Raw genomic sequence first — 27,634 nt, forward strand, 5'->3', positions numbered from 1 at the left:
CCAACAATTACAAGAAGAGTTAGAATAGAAAAACTGATTTTACAAATTCATATACAATAAATACGATTTTTCTACCTTCACTGAAGAGATAGAAGGTTACTGGTTTCAGCAAAATTTCTTGTAATAATATGCTCTAAAATGCATGTTTGTTTGCAGAACACATCAATTATTATCAATTATTGCAAATTGCATCAAAAACGCGAAATGCAAAAATCTTGCAAACAGTTTACAAGCAAAATGCTAGCAGCGAGCTGTCAAATATTTATGTCAACTTATTGCAAGTGTCAATCCCAATAAATTGACATGAATAATTGACGGCTCACTGCTGGAATTTTGCTTGCAAAATGTTTGCAAGTTTCTTGCATTTCGCGTTTTTGATGCAATTTGCAATAGTATTGAAAATGAAGGAAAATATTTTTTTTGTTTCACTTTTAGGGGGATTAATCAAAATTCAAATTCTATCAGACGATAGAGCTTTCAATTTCAAGAAACTCTTCCAAAGGTTCGATAAACTTAAAACCAAGTTTTCCTAGTCAAAACTCTAGTGCGCACGTTTTCTTTGGTTTTGGGCTATTTCGCGCACAAGTAAACTGTGTTACAAAAGTTGGCGCGAGTGTTCGAGGGTTAATATCTTTTGACCGGTAAAACCAATTCTTATGGAATTTTGCATATATATTCGTAGTGTGAAAACCTCTCGTTTGATATTAAAATAATTGAAATTAGGTTATTTTTCTTGGTTAAAATCATTATAAATTATTGTTAATTTTGGTGTGGTGTATTGAATTACTCATAACTTTCAAATTAAACATCCAATCAATAAACCATTCAATAGTGATCTATCCGGCTATATTACCTGCCAAATGAAACTAATAGCACGTAAATCGGTTTGGCCATCTCTGAGAAACAGGCGATCATTTGAACCTTGTCAAAACTGGTTTTTTAAGCATAACTTTTAAACCACTTGTTTGTTTTCAATAAAAATTGGTGTGAAGTTTAGCAATAGTAAGAGCTTTTATTTGGTACTAAGATCGATGAAATCGGTTATGTGGTTCCGGAGAAAATCGTGTCACGTAATTTTCACATTTTTGCTTATAACTTTCAAACTAAAAGTCAGACCACGAAACCATTTAATAGTGATATACTAGGTAAAAATACCTTTCAAATAAAAGTTATAGCAGACGAATCGGTTCAGCCATCTCCGAGAAATAGGCGATTGTAAATTGAAGCGCACACACATACACACATACACACACACACACACACACACACACACACACACACACACACACACACACACACACACACACACACACACACACACACACACACACACACACACACACACACACACACACACACACACACACACACACACACACACACACACACACACACACACACACACACACACACACACACACACACACACACACACACACACACACACACACACACACACACACACACACACACACACACACACACACACACACACACACACACACACACATACACACACACACACAGACATTGCTCATTCGTCGAACCTGACCGATTGGTATATGTGACACGGCCCTCCGGGCCTCAGATCGACTTCGTGTTTTTCGACCAATTCCTAAACCTTTGTTATATTGTATAACAAAGGTAAAAATCTTAATGCGTTTCCTCTTGCTCAGGAGCTTTGGCAATATAGCTTACCTGCAACTTATCTCTCTGCAGCACTCAAAATAGACCATTTTAGTCGAAACTGCCAGGCCAATTTCGTATTATACAAACCGAACATTTAGAATTCGCGCATGTTTGAGATGTTTTCAAAACGTTTGTTTTCGTCAAATCAAAACAACAAGTTCATAGGGTGCGCGTCTTGCGCGTGTGTGAAAATGAATAGAGTTACCAAATATTCATATTAAAAATGAACTCGCCCAATCTGAACGAGCTATTTTTCATATTAGCGGGGGTTGAGTGTACAGGACAAGTAGCTTTGATATGAGAGAGAATATCACCAAGATTAAATACGACTAATTTCAACTCACTCAATCACGTCCGCTATGATTTAGATAGCAAAGGTGCAAGGAAACAAATGAGGTTGCATGACTAACTCCGGGTTCGAGCCCTGTCTAGGTGGTAACATTATTCAGCATTTCAAAAAATGGTTCTGCTTATCCTGCTCCCCTTGAGATGCAACAAAAAAAAATCGCTTGCTCTTTTAGTTTTTTAAATCCCGACCGAATCTATTTCTATTTTCCATAACAAGCAAACGATATGCCGTCGGTACTTTTTCGATACGTCGATAATGTAGACAAAATGACATTGCGATTAAGCCTCAAACAAACACTAATAATGTTTATTGAATGCTTGTGGCGTAGCATTTTAATAACCCGCTATTTCGCCTTTTAGCATTATGTGAGTTCTATAGAAGTATATATAGAAAAATAAGCTTTTAATCATAGTTTTGTATGCTTATACAATGTTGTCAAAGGACTAGTGTTTGGTGCTTACTGGTTACTTGGGATATGATACTAGCTGACCCGACAAACTTCGTATTGCCACGAATTATCCTGTGTTGTACATAAATCATGAATCTCGGATGATCTTTGTCACAATATCGAGTTTTGCAAGTTTCTGAAGAGTTCAACCTTAGATGATTCATTTTGGCAGTTTCGTAAGTATGAAAGCATCCCAGGTAACCAATAAGCATTACCAATGCTATTCAAATGCAGGCCAATAAGCATTTAAGTCGCCTTAAATGTAACCTTAATGCTATTTTGGCAAAATATACAACTACTTTACTGATAACCTTCTTATAGTGCTGACAATGCTAATTTACAGCTAATTACCCACACGAAGAATTTGAATCCAGCTTTTTACGCGCTATAATGGCGGACGCTATAAATTGTGTTCGTAATATGTGATCAATCTTTTTGACAACTCTGCATACATCAAAACTGGGCACTCTTCTCCTGTACGGCAGTGTTGCTCTTTCTTTCGTTTACGCGAAAGAAGGAAGGCAATAGTTTTGTTTACATTTCGCACATTTTTGCTCTCCTTCTTTGACGTAAACGAAAGAAAGAGCACGGTAGTGTTGCAAGAGAAGAGTATCAGCTTTGATGTATGCAGAGTTGTCAAAAAGATTGTTCGCATATTATGAACACAATTTATAGCGGCCACCATTATAGCGCATAAAAAGCTGGATACAAATTTGGATGCCAATTTACAACACCTCTGCAGTCAAAAAGCTATAATACAACAACGTGCAGTATAAAATGCCAGATATGCTGATTTGTTGCTTACGTTAATGCTTATTAGTTACCAGGAATGGGTAGTTTAGTATACAAATTTGCAATTTTTCCTCACAGTAAAGTGAAAAACAACTCCCCTGTCCCCTTGAGTTGGAAATCAACCTGCGCTTGCAGCGATGCAATGTCAGGTGGTGGTTACGGTGGGTCAAATTAGTTGGGAAACTATAGTGATGATGTCGCTAAAGGCGCATAAGATTCTACACTAAACTCACAAAAGCTAGCTTCTGCCGCTAGCATAACGCTTATAGTCCATATATATTAGCGCCAGAGGAGCCAAAGGTTGTCAGTATGCAAATCAAAACAATCATTTAGTTGGGAAACAATAGTGGTGGCGACGCTAGTATATTCCCAAGTAACAATTTCAGGCTGATCAAACGCTTTTATAGCTGATTTTATTCAACCTGTGGCTGATGTATGGTTTAGGTTTAGAAATGAAAACCTTTTTTCAGCTCTTAAACATCTAAATCTGGTGATTTTATCAAGCTTCAGGCTAATTCTTGGGCTAATTAATAGCTGCTTTCGAAACTGCAATGAAGCTTAATAGAAACTTTTTTGTGCTTTTAAATAGCCAATTTGCGCAATGCTGTCAATTCTATTTTTAGAACGAGAAATAGTTTTGCAATCTGCTTTTCCAGTCGCTTAATCAACGCTTCGTCAACCTTCATGCAGCCAAAAAAAATCTATTTTTAAATTTAAAATAATGGAACGCGGCCTAGAACGCGGCCTTTTTTATTTTGCTGTGATCATGTTTCGAACGCGATATTTTTAATTTCGAATAACTTTAATTTGAATCATTAGGCTAGCTAATCAAATATGCGTGTATTTTTTCCGGGAATTGAACCCGCCAGCTTTTGATCCAAAAGCACTCATCGTATGATCCGCCCCATTTATATCTGCAGAAGAGACAGTGAGAATATCTTTACACCTGAAACCTAGCCCGTTTAGCGTGAAGCAGTCGATAATGTCGATAATTGACAAACTTTTGCTGTCAGCCAAATTGCGAAATTCTATGATCTGACAGTATATGTGTGCTGTGAGCCGAAAGAAAACTTGGTAGAGGCCACTTTAACACCTTTAAGCAGCCGTAAAACGGTTTGATGTTTATGGCTGTTTATAAGCAGATTTTTTAGTAGAAAACTCCGCTATTAAGCTTGTTTATCAGCTTTTGGGAGAGAACTGGTTTGAAAAACTTAAAGTAGCTTAAACATTGCTTATTTAAACACCATTTAAGTGCTTACTTTATGCAGCTTTGATCGCCTTAAATCAACCCGTAAACAGCCATTGCTCTTGCAATTCAGCTACCGTTGTTACTTGGGTTAGGTGATTTTAATTTGAAATTTTAGCCAAGAATTCCCGAAAAATTAGTTCCTGAACGGATATCTGTTCTCTGTGGTTTGACGTCGTTTTCTTAAAGTGACTATATACAGAGTGGCGACAAGTCATCCCAAATGTATGCAATGCGGTTTTTCCAAGGTTTTTCTTTCTCTTTCCTGCATACGCGTTTGATAGGTCGTCTGCTCTAGAGTGACTATATGCAGAGTGGCGACAATGTCAAAATTGGAATGATAATTATCTGTCAGTGTCATTCCAATCGAGCAGACGACCTATCCAACGCGTATGCAGGAAAGAGAAAGAAAAACTTTGGAAAAACGGCATTGCATACATTTGGGATGGCTTGTCGCCACTCTGTATATAGTCACTCTAGTCTGCTCGATTGGAATGACACTGACAGATAATTATCATTCCAATTTTGACATTGTCGCCACTCTGTATATAGTCAATCACGTTTTCTGATTTTTCGCTACTATATGTCGACTAACGTTTAAAAGGGGCGGATAAGCCAACTGTCAAACAGAACGAGTGAGAGTTCATTTTCCTATGCTGCTCCAGCAAAAACTAACTCTCACTCGTTCTGTTTGACAGTTGGCTTATCCGCCCCTTTTAAATGTTGGTCGACATATCATCAAATGTCTTCATCGGCTGCACCTTTTTAAACCTCATTGAGTAACATCAACAACATCGACAACCTCAGCAACACTTTTGACATTCTCGCCGTGCGAGTGAGCGCGACAGCACTATAACAATAATCTTCGCCCGCGCACGTCGTCATCCTTCTCGTTGACAATCAAAACACATGAATGGTGTAGGAGGAAAACACACGGCAAATCGACACGGTTGTATACAAATTCCAATTAGAACAAACGGGACAGCGTGCACCCATCGGAGCTTGCAGCAGACCGAATAAAGGCAAAAAGGAAAAATAACTTTTCAGCAGCTCGTCGTTCTCGTCGTCGTCGTGGTCGCGTTTTTCCACACACAACCGTGCGTGTTCTTTGGCAGGGCTCCGTTTTTCTTTGCGCCTACAACAAACCAGTTCCGATTCAAGAGAAATCCGCAGACCGTGCGTTTCCTATAGGAAAGTCGATTGAAAACATTATTGCGAACTAGTTTGACCTGTGGTCTAGCTCCGAACTTCTTGTTTCGCGTCTATTGGTTGTCAATTTCGAGTGCGTGAGTGTATCCTCGATAAAAAGGCAAGATTTATAATCCGTATCCTTGTGCTGGTTGCTGACCATCGTGACCATCGTAAAGTGAAAAGTTTTTTCTAACAAACATTTCACAACTCAGTCAAAAAAGTGAAAACGACGCAAAGTGAATGAAGTGAGCGCTAGCAAAAATTTGCAAAAACATTTTTGCCAGGCACCTTTCACGGGTTCCTTACAGATTCCAGTCGCTGTGTGAGGTGTTTTGGGTGTAAAAGAAAGTGAAACAGAGCAGAAATAGTTCCAATTGGATCTCGGCTGTAGGGTCGTGCTGTTTGTAGCCTCTATCTGGTTTGTAGAGAAGCGGAGTGTACTGGTTGGAAGGTAGCTGCATTCAGGCAGGGTGTTTTTCCCATTTCATTGAGTCAGCCGGAGGCAGTCCGGGTTGGCTGGGTCAAAAGTGACCTCTAATCAGAGCTAACAGTTGACAGCCAGAGCATAATAAAGTGCGCTGGCTCCAGTGCGGTGGTGTGACAGAGAGCAGAAACTCGGGAAGATTTTTGGTATCGCAGTTTTCATTCGTGCTAGAGCCCCGAAATGGATTAATGCAGCGAAAAAAAAATCGCAAGATGAATGAGCGTGTCAGAGCGAAAGAGAGGGGAAGAGTGAATTGGTTGCCGCTGCTGGAAGACCCACGAGCACACGACGATCGCTGTGTTGTGGCCTGGCCGATGCCTCTACTGTGTGAGGTGTTCCAGCGAGAAGGGATGCCAGTTGAGTTAACTATGAAAGTGGATTTGCAAAAATGCTAATTGGATAGTGTGGAATTAAATTTCGATATGAATATTTTGACGTAGGACTATGTCCTATGGGAAAATATGGGTGTAATATTAAAATCTAAAAATACTGGTCAGGTTTCGAACATTAATAATTATTTATCAACAATTTTAAAAGTTATACAATTTATTTAAAAATTTCCTCAAATTGAATTATATAGTGAAATTTACTATATTAAACCATTGTCAGAATTGATGAATCAAACAATCACATGTAAGCACATTTTTACACCTTAGGCTCGTGAAAACCACTGTATGCCGTCGCGTTTTTCTTTATTCATCTCCATGTTATAATGAAGTGAAGTGGCAGTCTATACCCAAAAGATCAGCAATTTCTTGTTAATGCCTAAATCAATTTGATGCCCTTAAAGTAAATTGTGTTCGTTAAAGTACGCAACTATTTCTTACGTTCGATCATTTGAATGATATGCTATTGGAATCTATTTAAAATAGTTGAAGTCTTGTAGGAAAACATAGGTGACGAAGCATAGAATGTACGTAAGGTATGCAGTCGTAAGCCAGTTTTTTTGCACACAATAACTTTCGAAATTCTCTATTACCGGTAAAAATAACAAACCATGCGTGATTGCAGCTGGTTTATTTAACTTTAGATGGGCAATTGGGAGATTGGATAAAAAACTTGAGCCGAGACCCCATATACAACATACAATATATGTATATACAACTTTTTCCGAAGAAAACCCAAACCAGGAATATTTCTCATTCCTGAATCTTCTAACTACAACTATCAGAACATAATATATTCGAAGCACTCAGAAACCTAAATGCGTCGACTTGGACTTGACGGAATAACACCTAGAGTCCCTAAAACATGGCCAAAGAATTCACAATATTACATTACAATAGTGTGTGCCTCTGAAACTGGAAAATTTCCGGAAACATGAAAATCTATTTTCAAATCTAGAACCAAATTTTTACCTCAAATCTTTTGGAATTTGTATCTTTCACCCTGAATCCAATGGCCAATGGCAACTTTGACATTTGACAGAATAGGCATTATTACTCTTCAAATTAGCTCAAAATCCTGAAATAGTTTCAGTCACATTTAACGATACTTTAACGAAGATAAGCAAATTGTTCTCCTTTTGAAAGGAGCCCTCCCAAGGGCTCCCACATAGGGACAATAGATGATGCTTTCAAACCTTCACTAACAATTGTCCTAATTTTAATTATGGCAGTTAATGAAAATACACGTTGCCCACACTTACAATTCTCCGTCACCGTCTCGTATGTTCCAAACCAGAACATGTAAAAAGAGAAATATCTTCTTTGGTTTTGCAATTATAAAAGCTGGTAAAGAAATTTACTCCAGTTAGGTAATTTTACTGCATACTTAGAAAGTAAGGAACTCGGAAAAAAATCACTGAAATCTAAAGCAAAGCTCATTAGAACATTTTTCATTTGGTATCAAAATTATTAAAATTGGCTTAATGATTCAAGAGTTATGAATTTTTAACCACGTAAAAGTTGGTAAAAATGATGGGAACAGTAAAGATCCAAATAAAACATGGGATAAAATTGATCGAAAACGAACAAGTATAAGCATAGAATTGTTTTTGACGTAGGACTACGTCTTACGGCAAGTTTTGAGATAGGGTGTCATTCCAAAAAATCGAAAAATACGAGCGTCACGAAAAATGATAGGTTTTGAGCGCTAATAGCTCAGCGGTTTTCCGATCGATTTTCAATATTCTTACACCAATCAATCGGAAAATCTTCTAAGAATTGACGCAAATAAAGAAAAGTATGAATTCTTGATGTTAAACTATTGAAAAATTGAAAATAATGAACCTATGTTTTACCAGAATTCTCGCTTCGTGATTAGTTGGAAGATTCTTTACGATGATCTAAACCTATACCAATTTGATATCTGTGCTTGGAAAGTAAGCCAAAACAAGTGACAAAGTTGCCTCATTTCAGCAAGTTTTCTTAACACAGCGGTTAAACCTAGACCATTTTGATGTCCTTGCTTGGGAAGTACGTCTGAAAGAGTGACAAAGTCCCCTCGTGCCAACAGATTTATAGTTTGTGTTCTTGATTTTGTTAAATTGTTTTTAAATGCACAATCTTTTGAGAATTGAATGTATGCAATGTTACTACTTTGATAAATGTTACATACAACGCATGTAGCATGTATATATGTTGCATATAGCATGTATACATGAAGAATCGGATGATTACAAGCATGAATACATGCTACTATCACTACAAAGAGACTTACGTAGTCCTGCGTCACCTATATATGCGGTCGTGTCTTGTACACAACCCCTCTAATTTTTGAAAATGGACAATACATTTTGATCTGGATAATGTCTTTACCTACTTGGTTAAAATTTGTAAATTTAGCACATCTCTTAAGGGGGCGTAGTACTTTTTCAATTCTAAACACTCAAGCGAAATGAACTTTTCTTCAAGAAATTATTCATAAAATGCAATTATCAAGATAAATATTGAAAATCTTTGAAGTGCTTTATACAAATGCCGTAGAAAAATTCTAAGCTGCAAATGTGCTTTTTATAAAGGTCGAAACATTTGTGTAGTCAAGCTTGGGTCATCATAATTTTTAGCGCAATTCGCCAGAGAACGTCATTCACGTGAACTGTGATGAAATAAAGTGAAATTACTACGATAAAAACCGAGTTTTTCGTTTTTCTATTGTGGTACTATACTACGAAAAAGACGATTATACTAATATTGATTTTACAAGATCACCAAAATTTCACAAAAATGTAATTAAAAATAATATGTTCTATATGTATAGAATTTCAATTTTTCGATTTACAATATGGCGCCGATTTGACAATATTTTTTGTCTTCACGTAAATGTCTATAATTCTATTCTGTTTCAAGCAATCGATTAGAGATTTTAATATACCTTAGTCGAACCTTTGGAATGATGTAAATTGCATTTTCGAACTTCGTTTTGATACGGAAGTTATGCGCGAATGCCAAAAGATAGCCATTACCATTACCATTGAACCATATATCCATTTAACTTTTGTTTTACCGTAAATTTACAGTTTGTTTATCAAACAGAGAAAAATGTTTACGAGGAAAATCAATGGGGTTACATACATCAATGGGTGTTACATGGGGTACATGGGGTTTGTTAAAAGTCGTAAAGATTGCAATTTGCTTAACCCATTACGACTCGGTGTGCATTGAAATCACTTATTAAATGTCATATACTAGGACACAATGGTTTCATTTGAAGTGATCCAAAATATTTCAATCTATAAAGCGAGGTGCTTTGATGCTTCTTATTCGTGAAAATTACAGATTTATGGGCATTCCAATCGGAAACTGTCTAGAGTCGTTCTGCTCTCGAAGCTGTCATCTACGTTATTTATTAACACGTCTGCCGGTAGATGACTGAGAAGCAGTGTAAGTTAAAGAGATCGATCATTTTGATGATCTTTTAGGGCAGTTGTACCTGTCAGATTTGCTTTAATTCAAAAGACTACATTTTCTATTTTTTGTATTGCTAAAACCATGCGGTTCGATCGCTATTTCTCCGTCGAACGTCTGGCAGTACTGGCAATGCAAGGACCACGCGGGCTATAGGCATGCAACCTAGACAGCCTTGTGTTTTAGTCCCCAATTTAGGGGAGAGCGTATTGGCGGTCGCAGCGCGAGAGTGACGCGAAAATGCTGACACGCTTGCTTGCCCGATATCTGTAACCAGCTTAGAAGGGCAGTTGAAAAAATAAAAGAAAAAAAATTCTCACCAGAACCGTCCAGCAGGCAAGCGGAGTTTTGTTTTGGTAATACATGTTTTCTCACTAGGTACTTCCACGTTTGTCGTCGGCCAGTTTTATGGTATCCCCGCAAAAAAGGTCCACCTCGCTTAATGGCACGGATCACGCGGACCGACCGGGTCGCCTATGTTATGTGTAAGCTTGCCAAAATACCAAAATGTCACCGCCACCAGTACGCCCAACAGTGGACGGTGGCAGCAGGAAGGGACAAGTGCCGGTGCCGGGCGGATGAACGGTGGAAAATGGTATAATGCTGGCTCAATTCTATAATTATCAAAAAATTCGTGTTTCTTTGGCGTAGATGCTTTTTTCTTGCCTGTTGCCCTCCCAGCGCGGTGTGACAGAGCTCGGGTTCTGAATTGAACCCCCGCGTGACAGACGACCCTTTTCACATTACGGATTTTCAGCGCGACCATCTCTCTACGGTTCAGTTCAGAATGATGATGAGTGGCTGGCCGTAGGTGATGTACAGCAGTGGAAATTGTGTGCATACAGTACTCCGGCCGATATTTAAATTTGAACACAGAGTCAAAGACTTTGGCGCTGGGATACGAATAAAGCGAGCGGCTTTAAACCAGAAAAATGCAGAAAACCTCGTAGTCAAAAGAATCAACATTTTTCCTCCGCGATTACTTTATTGTTTGCCGGCGGGATTTTTTTTCACCGTTGACTCATAACCAAAGGAAACGGCGGAAACAGGACACGATAATGGTTGTTACTCTGGGAGGTATCTATAGAGGAGACGCGAGAGGCCTGGTCGGGCCAGGGTTGTCGGAGAGAGTTCGCAGATAAATGTTAATAACTGGCGAAAGCATAGAAGACGGGCGGTAGTGTCATGCATAGAATAAGCATCGTCGAATTTTTGAGCGAGGCAATTTGCCGGTTAAGTAGCAAGCATAAACCAGATGGTATGGCTGTAATCTTAATCATTTAATTAAAAATGGTATTTCTTCGGCAGGGAATCGTTTCGGTTTGTAAATTAATGTGTTGAATCATAATTTCTACCGATTTTGTGGCTTTTGTGGTCCCCGGATCCGACTTCCCGGTTCACGTTGAGAATCTTGGGTTGGAAAATTTGTCAATCACTATTGAAATGAAACGCATTGACTTTTGTGCATTTGTTCCTTGCGGAAGCCTGCAAGCAAACGTAGTATACTTGCTGGAATTCGCAACAAAATATTTGATCCTCTAATAATTTTTGTAATAATGGAATTTTCTTGCATCGCTACGTATGTCATTTGGAATTCCCAACACTTGTTTCAATAATAGCCTTTAACTGAGTTGATATCTCGCACCTTTCGATGCGAATGTTTGTGCAATTGAATTCAAATTAATCAGATAAGTTAATGTTAATGTGTTTTTTTATTTTACCATCTAAATTTTGATGTGCTTTCCGTTTCTTGATGATAACACAGGTAACACGAAAAAAGATTAGGCCCAATAATGAATGACCCTAATTTATGTTATTTATTGTAGAGTTTCGCAAGCTCATTTTACTCCGTCTTTCGTCTTTCGCCTCTCAAGTCTTTCTTTAACCCATACAAAATAAACGTTTCAACTAGTGTTCTGTACGATGCACCACGTCGTTCTGCATTCGGCATTGTGCTTTGGTGTCGTGAAAAGAACCTGCTAGCGACAGTCGCTCACCACTGGTTTCATTTCATTGTACAGCTAACCCGCACGTTACGAACAAAAGCGGCAAAAATTAAATTCTGCATTGTGAAGAGCGGGTGGTGGCACGAAAAACAGTTAGTTTGATTTCTTTGAGTGTTAATGGCTAACTCAAAATCTATACTTATAAAAATGAATTCTGTATGTCTGTCTGGATGACCCCTATAGACTGGGAAACTACTGAACCTATCAGCGTGAAAATTTGGATGCAGGGTTTTTGGGGCCTAGGAAGGTTCTTCTTATGATGGTTCGAGACCCCTTCCCTCTCCGAAAGGGAGAGACACAAATTTCGGCATAACTGGAAAACTAATCAAGCAAATGGAACCAAATTTGGCATGTGGGGGTTTTTAAGGCAAGAAATGTTTATATGGTAGTTCGAGATCCATCCACCCTCAGGAAGGGGCTCTCATACAAATTTCAACCAAACATGTGAATTATCCAGGCAACTAAAACACATAATGTGTATTTCTCGGGAAAGAAGCATGTTCTGATAGAAGTTTGAACCCCTCTTTAGCCAAGAAAGGGGGATGCTTGAGCTACTCTCAGTGCTACATTATGCACAAGGAGATTATCGAAAGTTTTGCAAGAGAAAATTACGTACAAACTGGCAGGATACTGGATAGTTTGATGATAAAACTCCAGTCAATAAAATAATTCGTTTATTTGCAGAAAATAATTGCCCTTAGTTCTACTATGACAATACACTGCAGTGAATACAGCAAAACATTATTCAGCAAAATTGTACTGTAGATAATAGCTGGTTCTCCAAACTACGGTACTCTCAAATGAATCAAAATTGAGTCAAGGTGATCGAACCATCCCTGCTCATAGGAAAAGCAAAAAAATCAGAGGGGTTGTGTACAAGACACGACCGCATATATAGGTGACGCAGGACGACGTAAGTCTCTTTGTAGTGATACTAGCATCTATCCATGCTTATAATCATTCGATTCTTCATGTATACATGCTTTATGCAACATATACATGCTACATTCGTTGTATGTAACATTTATCAAAGTAGTAACATTGCATACGTTCAATCCTCAAAAGATTTCAGAGTTATTTCTATGTGCATTTGGAAACAATTTAACAAAGTCAAGAACACAAACTATTGCTTTCCTGCTACCTTGCAGAAATTAAAGATTGTTGTTATTACCTATGGTTCCCCACGTTGAAGGGATTTTACCAATTCAATCCTATTTTATCAACAGCACATCTTTTCACTACACTTCTAATGAAACGGCAAGCATGCGTATTCATACAGAGTCATATTATAACCGAACACTACAGCTGTAGCACATTTTTCCATCATAGATATCAAATTCGCCTAGGTTTAATCACCTCGCAGTAAAGAATTTGCGATCTGTTAGGACAATGTACTTGTATCATTTTTTCTGGCACACTTTCCTAACACAGACATCAAATTGGACTAGGTTTAATCGCGTTCGTAAGAAATATGCTGGCACGATGGGGCTTTGTCACTCTTTCTGGCGTACTTCCCAAGCAAGGACATCAAAATGGTCTAGTTTTAATCGCGGTGTTAAGAAATCTTGTTGAAATGAGGGAACTTCATCACTTGTTTTGGCTTACTTCCCAAGCACAGATATCAAATTGGTATAGGTTTAGATCATCGTAAAGAATCTTCCAACCAATCACGAAGCGAGAATTATGGTAAAACATAGGTTCATTATTTTCAATTTTTCAATAGTTCAACATCAACAATCCATACTTTTTTTCATTTGAGCCAATTCTTAGAAGATTTTACAATCGATTGGTGTAAGAATATTGAAAATCGTTCAGGAAACCACTAAGCTATTAGCGTTCAAAACCTGACCTCTTTTCGAGAAAGATTTTTTGGAATTACCCCTCATACCAGCTACCTTCCTGAAAGATGTAGTCCTACGTCAAAAAGTAAAGCCATGGGTATAAACGTCCTTAAGAACTTGACCCTTCGTTATCGACAGACTTCGCAGCCGGTTATTAGAGTACAGGAAAACTACGGTACTAGTGTAAAGATCCTATTGACCCAATAGCGGCACTGCCCGGTCGAGATTTGAAACTACGATGACTGGCTTGTTAGACCAGCATGATACCCCGGAGCTAGCTGGGCGGGCCAAAAAAATGAACTTAAACAATGTTACTACTTTGATAAATGTTACATACAAGGCTTTTGGCGGTTCATCAACTCGAAACGAAAAAAGTATGGGCTTCCCTCTAGCATGTATCTGCGACACAGAGAAGCTTCCTCTGATGGCAGCAAATGCGACTTGTTTGCAGAACACCTTTTCAGCGTTTTTAACAGTGAGTGTGCATCATCGGATGACATTACCACAGCCCTTACGCATGTTCCTAATAACCTGCTCACCGCAGAAATGTTTTCAATTACGGAAGAGGAAGTCGCAACAACAATTGGCAATTTGAAGCAGTCCTATAGTCCTGGCCCTGATGGGATTCCAGCTATTTTTCTGAATGCCTTGATCAGGGCCCGGCATCGTCGAAACAAATAAATGAAACTGACTTTCTCTAACCTTCGCTTCATACATGAAGTGACTTGCTTCACTTATTGAACAGAACGTTTCAAGCAAGCTTCAGTTGAAGTTGGTGGCTGTTTCAATTGACGACGGCAGAAAGTCAGGCACGATTTGTCGACATTTACAAGGTTAACTTTAATATGCGTTGCATTGTAGGAAATGTTACTCAAATTTAATTCATTTGCATTCATAGTTGCTGGCCTTCTGAATATTTGATAGAAAAGTACAAATGAAAAGTTGAAACCGATGGTCATGACGAAGTGAATCCCGTTTCGCTGACGCTGACTGAAGCCAGTTTGAAACTGAAGCGGTGCTGCTTCTGTTGAAACCGAAGCTTCACTACTTCATTGCTGAGTGACGCTATGCAATTGAAGGTGACGTCATCGGGCCCTGGCTGCGATGCTTTAAAATTACCATTAGTCATGATTTACAATCTTTCCTTGCGATGCCAACAGTTACCTTGTAGCTGGAAAGAATCATTTATGTTTCCAGTTTTCAAGAAGGGCGATAAACTTAATGTAGAGCATTATCGTGGGATCTCCTGTTTGTGCGCCTGTTCGAAAGTGTTCGAAGCGATTGTTTACGATCGTCTAATGTTCGGCATAAAAAATTACATCTCTACTGCACAGCATGGCGTTTTCCCAGGAAGGTAGTAGTAGCCACAGACTACAAATTTACTAGAATTCACTTCTTTTTGCTTACGTGGTATTGACCGATGCCTTCAGGTTGACGCTATCTATACCGACCTGAAGGCTGCATTTGACCGTGTGGATCATGGAATACTTTGTGCTAAATTTGATAAACTAGGAGTCTCTTTTGCAATGGTAGCTTGGTTAGAATCATATCTACGCAACCGGAAAATTGCTGTAAAGTTGGGCTTATCCTAGTCTAGTTGGTTTACTAACAATTCTGGAACCAATTGGTTTAAACAACATTAAATAACAATAAAAAAAACCGGAGTTCCTCAAGGCAGTATTTTGGGATCCTCACTGTTTTCGTTATTTATCAACAATATTACAAAACTATTATCGCCCGGCACTCGACTATTATATGCGGACGTCAACAAGATTTATCAGCTTATTACTTCGTATGTCGACTGCACTAGACTTCAAATACTAATCAATTTGTTTTCTGACTGGTGCTGCCGCAACTACATGGGTTTAAGTATTGCGAAGTGTACTGCAATCAGCTTCCATCGTAAAAAACAGCCCTTAATGTTTGACTATCGTACTAATGGGATAGTGGTTCAACGCTGTGATGTGATCTCTGATCTCGGAGTTGTGCTGGACACACAACTAACACTATTGGACAACACTATTCAATGATCGTAAACAAAGCAAATCGACAACTTGGTTTAATCCTGAGAGTCGGTAAGGAGTTCGAGGACCCTGTGACTCTGCGCTTCCTCTATTGCTCGTTGGTGCGTTCAATTCTGGAGACAGCTTGCGCTGTGTGAGACCCGTACTACGACAACTGGGTAAAACGCATTGAGCGCGTGCAAAAACAGTTTTCAAGGTGGTTTTTCCCAGCTATATTCATTAAGACACTCCAGTCGGATGAATTTAATAAATAAATAACAAAAACAAATGCATGTAGCATGTATATACGCTGAATTTTACATAAAGGATCGTATTATTACATGCGTGGATATATGCTACTATCACTACAAAGAGACTCACGTAGTCCTACGTCACCTATACGGTCGTGTCTTCAAAATCCTTTTCGATTTTTATTTGCAACATTGCTTCGCTCTTGTCAACATAATTGAAATTTCTGTTTATTATGAGACATTGGTTTGAAGTATGATTGTCTTTCAACTAACATATGGAATACCAGTTAAAAATTGTGCCAGTAAAAAGATTATTAATAATTTTTATCGATCTCTGAGCCGCGAAAGTTTTCTTGTCAATTTTAAAATTTACAGGAAATACAACCGAATTCTATCGTTAGTCTTTGAGTGCAGTGTGCTTCATTCCTGAAAATATCTGCATCGTCTCACATGGTCGAATATACATCTACCATGTTTTCATACAAGACTTCAATTTCTAGTTAATTCTTACACTTTTTGATATAATTGGTTAATTATAAGGAATGGTTGAGGCCTTTTTACCAATTTACTTTCAGGACATCAAGTTCGTCTAGGTTCAACGCTCAAATGATAAAATTGATCGAAGGACAGAGATAGCTTTGCACTTTTACGAATTGGTTTACTTTTAGGACATCAGCTTGGCCAAGGTTTTATCGAAATAAATAGAGGCTGAGCGGTTAGAATGGAAAGATTCGGTCACTTTTTTTTTCTAGAATCGAAGCAAGTGAAATTGCAGGTTTTAAGATTGTCGTAGCGGGGTTGGGAAGCAAAAATGCGCTTACATGTGATTGGCGGATTTGTTCATTCTTGACAGTGCCTGATTTTATGGTTGTTTCAATGGTGATTCGCTATATTTTTATTATATTCTCTATGTCAGTCAATGCATAGAAAAATTTCTGATCGATTGCTGCAAATATGGCTAAAATCCGTTGAAAAATGGCTGAGTGCAAAACACAACCTCTGTTCGTTATATGTTTATTTTTCTCACTTCTAAAGTACATCTCAATATAAATATTATTAAGGTAAATCAAAAATAAATTTCATTACTTTTTCTTTACAACAGAAATAGTTAAAATCCAAAGAAATCAATTCAGTTCAAAAAGAAGATAGGCATATCTTTGTGATGTCTGGGTTTGGTGCGCCTCAGCGTTTTTGCACTTTTCATAATTTTCGACTAACTACGTAGCCAACTGTCGCCCAAGGACCGTAACCTTTTTGATTTTATTTAGTGGTAGAGAAAAACAACGAATGCGCATTTGGAGACTTTTGTGTGGGATTTTTCTATCTCATAATTTTATTTTAAGCGCTCATGAAACCATTCGTTAATCGGATTAAAAATATTTAAATAGTTTTTTTGTCGTAGATATGTCTTTTAATAATACGGCTAGACATGACGTGGGACTTGTTCAGTAGGGTTAGCCGATCGTAAAAATATTTTTTATGCCTTTCAAAGACGTTTAATACCATTTTATTGTGCAATTACGAGTGGACACATAGACTTGTCATATGACTTGTAGGAATTTGGCCGACTAGAAGCGACGAATCCAACAACAGTCTAACAGTTCCTTTATTTGTACCGGCTTACTGCTACTTGACAATGGCTATATTACCTAGCAGCTATTTCACATCACGTGGATCGGTCGCTCTGCTTTCAACACCCACCGTTGTCGCATTCGAAAACATTTTCCCACCTTAACGTAATGCTAATACCGATCACAAATCAAAATAAGTACCGCTTGTAGCCGGTTTCTTCCTTGCCGTGCTGTACTGCTCTAGCTCTGGTACATTTCGCCTGGGGTTAACTATTGCATCGCATCGGACTTAACAGTAGCAAATTTTCACCCGGCACTTCAAAGGGGAGCGGTCCATCTATACTTCCTCCGCCGGTTATCGGATTCGATCGTAAATCGTCTACTTGCTACATGCAGGTAGTGTGTACTTCTCGAATTTTCATCGCTCCGCTCTCATCGTCCTATCCTGTCGACCATCGACGGACGACAGTGTCGATTGGCGTTTTGCCAGTCTGCCAGGTCTTGGGCCAGGTAGGGATCAACCTTCCCTGTTCACACCGGAACATACTTACACATCGCGACCAGAGCCGGATCGCACAGCACAATACCGAACCGGTTCCGTTCGTGGCCGCTGCCGAAGAGGAGTTCGCGAGAAGATTATAAATTTAATGCCGGCGAAAAACGATTGAAATAATGCTAAGTGGATTGGGTTCAGTGGGGAAAATTGTCGCATTTTGTTGCCTTGGTTCTTTCTGACGTGCCGTTTTGCTGGCCGGGTGACGACCGTTGTTTTGATGTTCGCATTATAACTAGACAGTTACTCTATCTCTCTCTCGCTAGGAGAATTGGGGTTCCGTTTGACGGGATGCACGCTAATGGCATACTTAACATCTAAGGTGACCTGAAAACCATTATACAGATATTGAGCGTCTAACAGAATTTTTAGTTTCGTTATCGGCTTCGATTTCCCCTACATGTTGATCCTCCTGTCGACGCTGCTGCCAAGCATGACAGTGGCCACCAGAATTAAATATACCTACCGTCACACATGGATGCATCAAATCACGATACTTCGATTGCGACAGCACTCAGAATGTATCAATTAAAATTCTTCTGCCTTGGTAAAACGGGTCGCATGACGGGCGTGCTGCATCCAGAAAAAAAGTTTCCAACCCTCCTGACGAACGGTAAAAGTAGAAATCAAAATATGAACACAATGTATATGTATATGAATCTGGATCCGTAGGCAGTGTTACTAAAATTCTTTGAATTGTCGGTAAATATTGAAGAGCAAAGTAGAGGAACAATGCAGTGTCGTAGTTGATTCTTAATGGAATCTTTCTGTCTGTAAGGTATGTGATAGGGCTAAAATTACGATAAGTGTGAATCCGATTCACTTGCTGATAAAGGTCCTAAAATAGAAATAAGATTAGTTGATACGAAGTGAAAGTGGAAGCTAAAACTTCCGAAATCGACCGCGATTCGACAGTTCTTCCATCAGTCAGCTGACAGTACTATTCGTCCTGCAACCATCGTTATTTTCGTCCGAATGCTGAAGCTTCTCTTCCGTGTGCCAGCAGTTGTCCAACGTGGATTCTTGGAGCTTGTACAGACAGTCCAGTTCTACAGATAAAGGTAGGTATCGATCTAAGGGTTATATACATGATAGAGAAATGTCATTTTATCAATTTTATTTCATGTCAACTGAGCGTTATGGCAAATTAGTCGATTTATCGATTGATGTACTTTCTTTCGCTTTTCAATTCTTTGCATTCTGTCAACGAATTTTCAAATTAAATCGGTAGATGCCACAATCTCGCAAACGAATAAATTAAACCGAAACAAAACATCGCCGTCGATGACCGTCACCGGCTGGTTTGCCTGTTATCCTTGGGAGACAACATGGAAAATAATGATGTTCTAAATCCACTCTCCGAGCAGATCGAAAGATAACACATGCTACTATGCACCACAGCAGTCATGATTTGGCCCTACTACTCCTCGGCAACGTCACAGCAACTATGCGGAGCCAAGCCGGTTGCCTGCAGTAGCACCGTGAAAAACAAGGCCAATAAGCTCCATGACTGCGCGCAATTTCGCTTTGTTTTTGCTTCTAATCCGCTTTTGTTTGGCTGTTCGCGCTGTTACGGTGTGTAGCGTATAGTGACGATTTAATCGACGGTTGGCCGGGTTTCACGTTAAGTGGCTATAGCGTTATGCTATTTATATGTTGGTGTCAAGTTAGCGTTAGACACAGAGCAGTGACTGAGTCAGGCTTGAAGAGTTTGTTTTGGCTGCCGACTGCTTCTAGCATATTGAATAGCTCGTTCAGGGACGAACGTGTATGACACAATTGCTCAAATTAAATCTTATGATTATTTTCTAGTAAATATATTCGAAGCCAGAGTGTCCTTTGTATCAATGTTGATATCATCTGAACTTTTAAAAGCACTAGTGTAACAGTGAAAAATTAGGGTGTAGATTAACTTTTCTTAGGTGGATTGGCGAATTATTCTTACACGGCTGGTGCGCTGCCTTAAATTTAAGAAGGTATCTAATTCATAAAACTCACCGTAATTGCATGCTTCTTGCTACAATCTTTCTGCAGACATCGGAGTATGCTGAATTGTGCAAGATAAGCCTCAAGTGTTTCGTCTTACTTGCTTATCCTAGTGCGATGTCCCTTAGGATTTCACTTGCATAACAATGTTCCGCCGGTCAATGGCTGTCTATCTTCAATATCTCGAGTATCGCACACTTACCAGGACTTGCTCCACTTGTTCTAACTATGTATCTTGCACGCTGCGCATCTCTGCGTCTGGTAACAACCGGATTCGAGGCGAACACCATTTTAATTTATTTACTGCGTCTTCAGTTTAAACTGTACAGACTGGATTCTATATTAAGTATCTTATGCTAGTTTTAAAATGATGTCTGTTTACCTGAAAATCGAACACTTCTAAAATATTTAATAGACTAAAACATTTGTACATCGGATGGTTTTGTCCATAAACAATTCTGTGTCTTACAATATGTATTAACAAACGTAACCACCGCTGTAAGTTTTCAGCTTTAGCATTGTAGCCTTCCAGTTTAGTAACCTTTTAGGTACTAGGTTCGCCGGAGGCCGCTCGTGGTTCATCCTTCTCCTTCATATACCGTTCTCACATACCCCGCCAAAGATGGTCCTAAACATTCGACGCACGTTCAAGAACGGCCCGTGCTTTCAAGTCCCCGTCGAGCATTGTTCACGTTTCTTGCCCGTAGAGGACTACCGGTCTTATAAGCGTCTTGTACATGATATGTTTAGTACAGGAGCGAAGCTTACCAGACCTTAGGGTCTTATGGAGTCCGTAGTTAGCACAACTTCCAGCAAGAATAAGTCGTCATTAATGACCCGAGGTATACCAATTCGTCGACCACCTCAAACTCGTTTTCGTCGACTACCACACTACACGATTGCGGTTCCTCCTGCTAATAGGCACTTGGTTTTAGAGATACTTACTTACTTACTTATTCAGCCGCGAGCCGGGGTGGCTCTTGCCGTATCGAGAATTCCTCTCCATTGTACTCGGTCCTGGGCTACTCGACGCCAATTCGTTGCGCGTCTCGACACACGCAAGTCGGCTTCAACCTGGTCGAGCCATCTAGCACGTTGAGCCCCTCTATTCCTGGTGCCGGTGGGGTTCTTGAAGAGAACGGATTTCAGCAGTGCCTGTAGATCGTGATTCATACGTCTCCGCCACTCTCCGCTTTCCGTCTGTACTCCGCCAAAAATAGTCCGCAACACCTTTCGTTCAAAAACGGCAAGTGCACGTATGTCTTGCGTAAGTAAAGTTACTGTCTCAAGTCCGTAGAGGACTACCGGTCTGATTAGCGTTTTGTACATCGTCAGCTTTGTGCGGCGGCGTATGCTCCTTGACCGAAACGTCTTGCGAAGGGAAAAGTAGGCCCGATTTCCAGCTTGAATGCGTCGTTGGATCTCCTTACTCGTATTATTATCGGCGGTGACCAGAGATCCCAAATATACGAAGTCATCAACCACTTCCAGTTCATCGCCGTCAATAGTCACTGTCCGTGGGAGGCAAACGTTACCTTCTCGGGAGCCTCTTCATACCATATATTTGGTTTTCAACGCATTAATTTGTAACCCTATCCTCCTAGCCTCCGTTTTTAGTCTGGCGTAGATTACCTCCGCCGTTCCACGGTTTCTAGTAATGATGTCGAGGTCGTCAGCAAAGGCTAGGAGTTGGCTACTCTTGCTGAAGATCGTTCCCCTCGTTTCGATGGCCGCTCGCCGGATCACACCTTCAATAGCGATATTGAATAACATACAGGACAGTCCATCCCCTTGTCGTAACCCTCTGCGCGATTCGAAAGGGTTTGAGAGTGTCCCCGAAACGCACACGTAGCACATCACTCGTTCCAGAGTAGCTTTGATCAGGCGCATCAGTTTGTCCGGAAAACCGTACTCGTACATTATCTGCCATAGCTGTTCGCGTTTAACGGTATCGTATGCTGCTCTGAAATCCACGAAAATATGATGCGTGGGCACGTTGTACTCTCGACATTTCTGAAGGATTTGTCGGAGAGTAAAAATTTGATCCGTAGTAGCATCTCTGTCCTCCTTTTGGCGCTTTTTCCTTCTCAGGATCGTGGTCAACTTATTCCTCGCTCGTCGATACTTGGCCAAATTCTCTCTCGTGGATATGCTCAGATAGTTTTCCCAAGCTCTTTTTTCCTCTCTATCGCTTCTTGGCATTCCCCTTCAAACCAATCATTTCGTGCACTCGAGGTTTTCACACCTAGCACCGCGGTTGCGGCCTCGATGACGGCTGAGCGTATCCTACTCCATCCGTTTACGAGGTTCGAAGCATCTAGCTCCACAGAGGAAGGCAGAGCTTCATCCAGTACGCGCATAGTTTTCGGCAGTTCGCGGGTTGTCTAGTTGCCGAATGTTTAGCCGAGGAGGGCGACTTTTTCGCGAGGTATAAACCGTCGATAGTTTTGAGGGCACATGTACTGCTACTAGGTAGTGGTCCGAGTCAATATCCGCACTCCGTAGGGAGCGTACGTTGGTGATGTTAGAGAAAAACCGGCCCTCGATGAGAATATGGTCTATTTGGTTCTAGGTTCGTTGGTCAGGTGATATCCAGGTGGCCTTGTGGATATCTTTGTGAGGAAAGAAGGTGTTTTTGATCACCAAGCCTCGGGAAGCCGCAAAATTGATGCATCGCTGGCCGTTATCGTTCGCGTCGGTGTGCAGGCTATGGGGCCCGATCACCGGTCTATACATTGCTTCCCTGCCGATTTGGGCGTTCATATCTCCGATGACGATCTTGATGTCCCGTGGTGAGCAGCTGTCGTACGTTGCCTCCAGCTGCGCATAGAATACTTCCTTCTCGTCGTCGGGTCTACCTTCGTGTGGACAATGCACGTTTATGATGGTGTAGTTGAAGAAACGGCCTTTTATCCTCAACACGCACATCCTCTCGTTGATCGCTTTCCAGTCCATTACGCGATCCTGCATTTTGCCCAACACTATGAAGCCCGTTCCCAGCTCGTTGGTTGCTCCACCACTCTGGAAAAATCGGGCTCTGCCGCCACGGCTCCTCCACACCTTCTCGCCTTTGCGACAGATCTCCTGCAGTGCCACGATGCCAAACTTTCGGGGTTCTAGCTGATCGAGCAGCACCCTGTCGACACCAACGAAATTTTGCGATCTGCAGTTCCAGGTACCAAGTCTCCATTCTATGTCTTTATTTCGTCGCCTTGGTCCATGCCGAATATTCCGAGAAGATATTTCTTGACTCTTGTTGTAAGTTTTTTTTTGGTTTAGATAGGTAGCCGTACTAGGGCTTACGCTACCGAGTCTCGTGATGGGGCTGCCATCTTGCAGTGTCGAGATGCACTGTGCCTCCTCCCCTGTTGGTATAGGACCTTAGTTTCCACCGGGTTACCCGATCTCCGCTAAGGTTGCTCGTATTCCAGCTGGTACCACGTGGAGGTAGGGGTAGGAGTTGTTAGATAAGAGGCTAGGGACCACAATGGGGTCTGTTTTACGCGTTGTCCAACCATTTACCAACCCGAGAAATATCTTTCATCAATTGAAACGTGGACGATATGCTATTCGGTCTGTTAACCGTTTGTGTTCGTAGGCGGGGCTGCACTGAACTTTCCAATACTTTACTTCCGCGTATCGAATCTAGGTCGAGTTTCGGAGTCGTGTCTACGGTTCTCGGTCTTGGGCTTCCACTCTCCAGTCACCCGTAACACCCGCTGTTGTAGTATCCATTCCATGTCAACAGCGCTTCTCCAACGGGTACGGGGTCTGCCTTGAATTCGACGGTCTCTGTTGAGTTCTTCATTGAATATTGTTTCCGCTGGTCTCTCAGCCGGCATGCCCAATGTGACCTGCCGAGTTTTATTAGCTTCACAATGCTATATTATTTTGTAAATATATGTGTAATTTTGTAAATATGTTTGTATATTTTGTAAATTTCGTGATTCAAGCGCCTACGCTCAAAAACGCCGCGAGATCGTCGGTCGCTTTCTTTCAACGTGTACGCTTCGTTGTCGTAGGTAACATTGAGAGAATTCACATCTTATAGAGCACGAGTTTCGTACGGAGTCGCAGACTACGGGACGTCAGCTGACTACGTAATCCGTAGGTCCTGTTGGCAGCCTTACTTACTTACTTTTACCAGCCGAGAGCCGGCGTGGCTCTTACCGTATCAAGAATTCCTCTCCATTATACTCGCAAGCCGGTTTCAACCTGGTCTATCACGTTGGGCCCCTTTATTCCTGATGCCGGTAGGGTTCTTGAAGAGAACGGATTTTATCACATAGTCGTCCGTAGGGCTGTCTAACCGGTAGTACCGAAACCGGTAATACCGAACAATTTTTGGATACCGAAATACCGATTTTGGAAAGGAAAAAACCGGTATTTCCGGTATTTTCTAATATCCTAGAGTTTTTTAAACTCCTTATTAGAAAAAGAAGAAGATTGATAGAAGATTGTAAAACTCATAGAAAACTTCGTGTTAATTCTGATGAGATTTTTTGACTACTAGCAATGAAGATGGACTTTGGGTCAAATAAATTATAGCTCTTGAACCCGTTTAAGGCACAGTAGAGCATGAGCATCTTTGTTGTATGTTTCATACAAATGTTTCATTATAGAAGCCAGGCGCCGCGTTTCAATTTAGTTTTAAACAACTTGATATTTAAAAATCATTAAATTATTCGAAGTTTTCAAATAATGAACTTAGGACACAAGATCTGGGCCCGGCATTGTCACTTAGTAAATCGTCACTCAACAATGAAGTAATGAAGCTTCAGTTTCAACTGAAGCAGCACCGAGTCGTTTCGAAACTGCCTTCAATCAGCGTCAAAGAAACAATTTTCACTTCACCATGACGACCGGTTTGAAAGTTTAATTTGTGTTTTCTATCAAATATTCACTAGAAAGCCAACAACTTTGAATGGAATTGAATTGAATTGAATTTGAGTAATATTTCGTATAATTTAACAAATTCCTGGTGCGCATAAAGCCGTTTGTAAGACTTCGATGAAAGCGGAAGTTTTTACAATTGTTAGAAACGTTGGAAACAAAATCCATTCTACCAATGAAAATAAATCGCTAAGCGTATTATTTCTGCCTTAATACTACTTTGCTTAGCAACAATGCTGAAGCAAAAGTTTAAAAATAAAGACATTTATTGAAAAACAACATATTTGTTGATTTCGAATTATCTGCCAATACCGGTATTTCACTGATATTACCGGTATTTTCTACGGCAATACCGAAATACCGGTTTTCGCCAAAAGCGCCCAATACCGACAGCCCTAGTCGTCCGGCATCCTTGCGACGTGGCCGGCCCATCGTAGTCTTCCAACTAGGAATCTCTCTAACTAATGCCTGCAACTCGTGGTTTAATACGCCTACGCCACTCTCCGCTATCCGTTTGTACTCCGCCAAAAACAGTCCGCAACACCTTTCGTTCAAATATGGCAAGTGCACGTATGCCTTCCGTAAGCAAAGTTGCTGTCTCAAGTCCGTAAAGGACTATCGGTCCGATCAGCGTTTGTACATCGTCAGCTTTGTGCGTGTCTTGCGGACAGAAAAGTAGACTAGATTTCCAGCTAGAATACGTCATTGAATCTCCTCACTCGTATTATTGACGGCGGTGACCAGAGATCCCATATATACGACTTCATCAATTACTTCCAGTTCATCGCCGTCAATAGTCACTGTCTGTGGGAGGCAAACGTTGCTTTCTCTGGAGCGTCTTCCTACCATATATTTGGTTTTCGACGCATTGATTTGTAACCCTTTCCTCCTAACCTCCTTAGGGAGTGCACTTTGGAGATGTTCGAGAAAAACCGGTCCTCGATGAGAATAAGGTCGATTTGATTCAAGGTTCGTTGGTCAGGTGATCTCCAGGTGGCCTTGTGGGTATATTTGCGCACGTTGCCTCCAGCTGCGCATGGAACGCTTCCTTGTCGTCGTCAGGTCTACCTTCGTGTGGACAATGCACGTTTATGATGGTATAGTTGAAGAAATGGCCTTTTATCCACAACATTCACATCCTCTTGTTGATCACTTTCCAGTTCGTTACGCGATCCGCCATTTTATTCATCGCTACGAAGCCCATTCCCAGCTCGATGGTCGCTCCACTGCTCTGGTAAAATTGGTATTTTTGCCGCAATGGATCCTCCACACCTTCTCGCCTTTGCGACAGATCTTCTGTAGTGCCACGATTCCGAGCTTTCGGTGTTCTAACCGATCGAGCAGCACTCTGTCGCCACCAACGAAATTTAGTAATCTGCAGTTCCAGGTACCAAGTTTCCATTCCATGTCCTTATTTCGTCGCCTTTGTCCATGCCGAATGTTCCGAATAAAATTTTCTTGACTCTTTTTAGTGTGTGTGTGTTGGATTTAGATAGGTAGCGGTACTAGGGCCTACGCCACCGCGCCTCGTTATGGGTCTGCCATCTTATAGTGTCGAGACAACTCTGTGCCTCCTTCCCTGTTGGTATACGACCTTAGTTGCCACCGGGGTTGGTTACCCGATCTCCGCTAAGGTTGCTCGTACCACGTGGAGGTAGGGATATAAGTTGTTGGATAAGAGACTAAGGATTACTATGGGGTCTGTTTTGCGCATTATCCAACCATTTACCAGCTATGGGACCTCAGATGGTTACGTAATCCGTAGAAGGCCCTGTTGGTAGCCGCTGTCTGCTTTTTTACTTCACGACTCACTCACGGGTCCGATGTGTCACTCGCTATTCTGACGCTTGATTTTAGACCATCAAGAGTTGCACGTATCAGCCTAATCAGTTTTGTTAGAAAGCGATGTTCTAGCATAATTTACCACAGCTCAATTTCGTTTAACCGAATCGTACGCCGCCTTGTGGTGTAAAAACAAGTGGTGAGTCTGTTGAATTTCCAGAATTTGTCGAGGATTTTCGTAAGGTGAGGTAGGGTAAGGTTGGCACTCCGCATCGAACCAGTCACCGGACTGCAGCAGCACTTCTCGCGCTGTTTGTGTTCTATAAAAGTGTCAAAGCTTTCAGTATCTCGTGTTTATATTCGCGCATCCGTCCTTTTATCGAATTATACTGGAGATTATTGCATCGCAGCGCTTGCGTAATCTGTTAGTAAATGGGAGAAAGTGTCAACAAGAACATTTGTTTCAATATTTTGTTATCCTAAAATATACCGTTTTCATCAATATTGAAATAGATGTGTTTTTCTTATTTTTTGAATTTCATTATCAATCGAAATATTAAAGTTGTGGGCAAGTTGGTAATTAAACCGGACAGGGGAATTGCCGAGTTTCGTAATACTTTTCAACCAACAATTAAATAAACGATGAATTTGGCCACGCAACCAACTTTAGGACCGAATTTTAGATTTACCTAAAATAACTT

The 27,634-nt window shown here is 40.6% G+C and overlaps 1 protein-coding gene across 1 annotated transcript in view; it reads left to right on the forward strand.

The window, feature by feature from the left end:
- The first annotated feature begins 5,541 nt into the window (after positions 1-5,541).
- LOC128738054 (neurocalcin homolog) overlaps positions 5,542-27,634 on the forward strand; it is a 299,091-nt gene continuing 276,998 nt past the window's right edge. The window contains exon 1 of the mRNA XM_053832877.1: positions 5,542-6,133. The gene's annotated coding sequence lies outside the window, so the exon portion shown is untranslated. The remainder of the gene's footprint in view (positions 6,134-27,634) is intronic.

Source organism: Sabethes cyaneus, chromosome 2 (assembly GCF_943734655.1).
Source record: "Sabethes cyaneus chromosome 2, idSabCyanKW18_F2, whole genome shotgun sequence".
NCBI classification, from domain to species: domain Eukaryota; kingdom Metazoa; phylum Arthropoda; class Insecta; order Diptera; family Culicidae; genus Sabethes; species Sabethes cyaneus.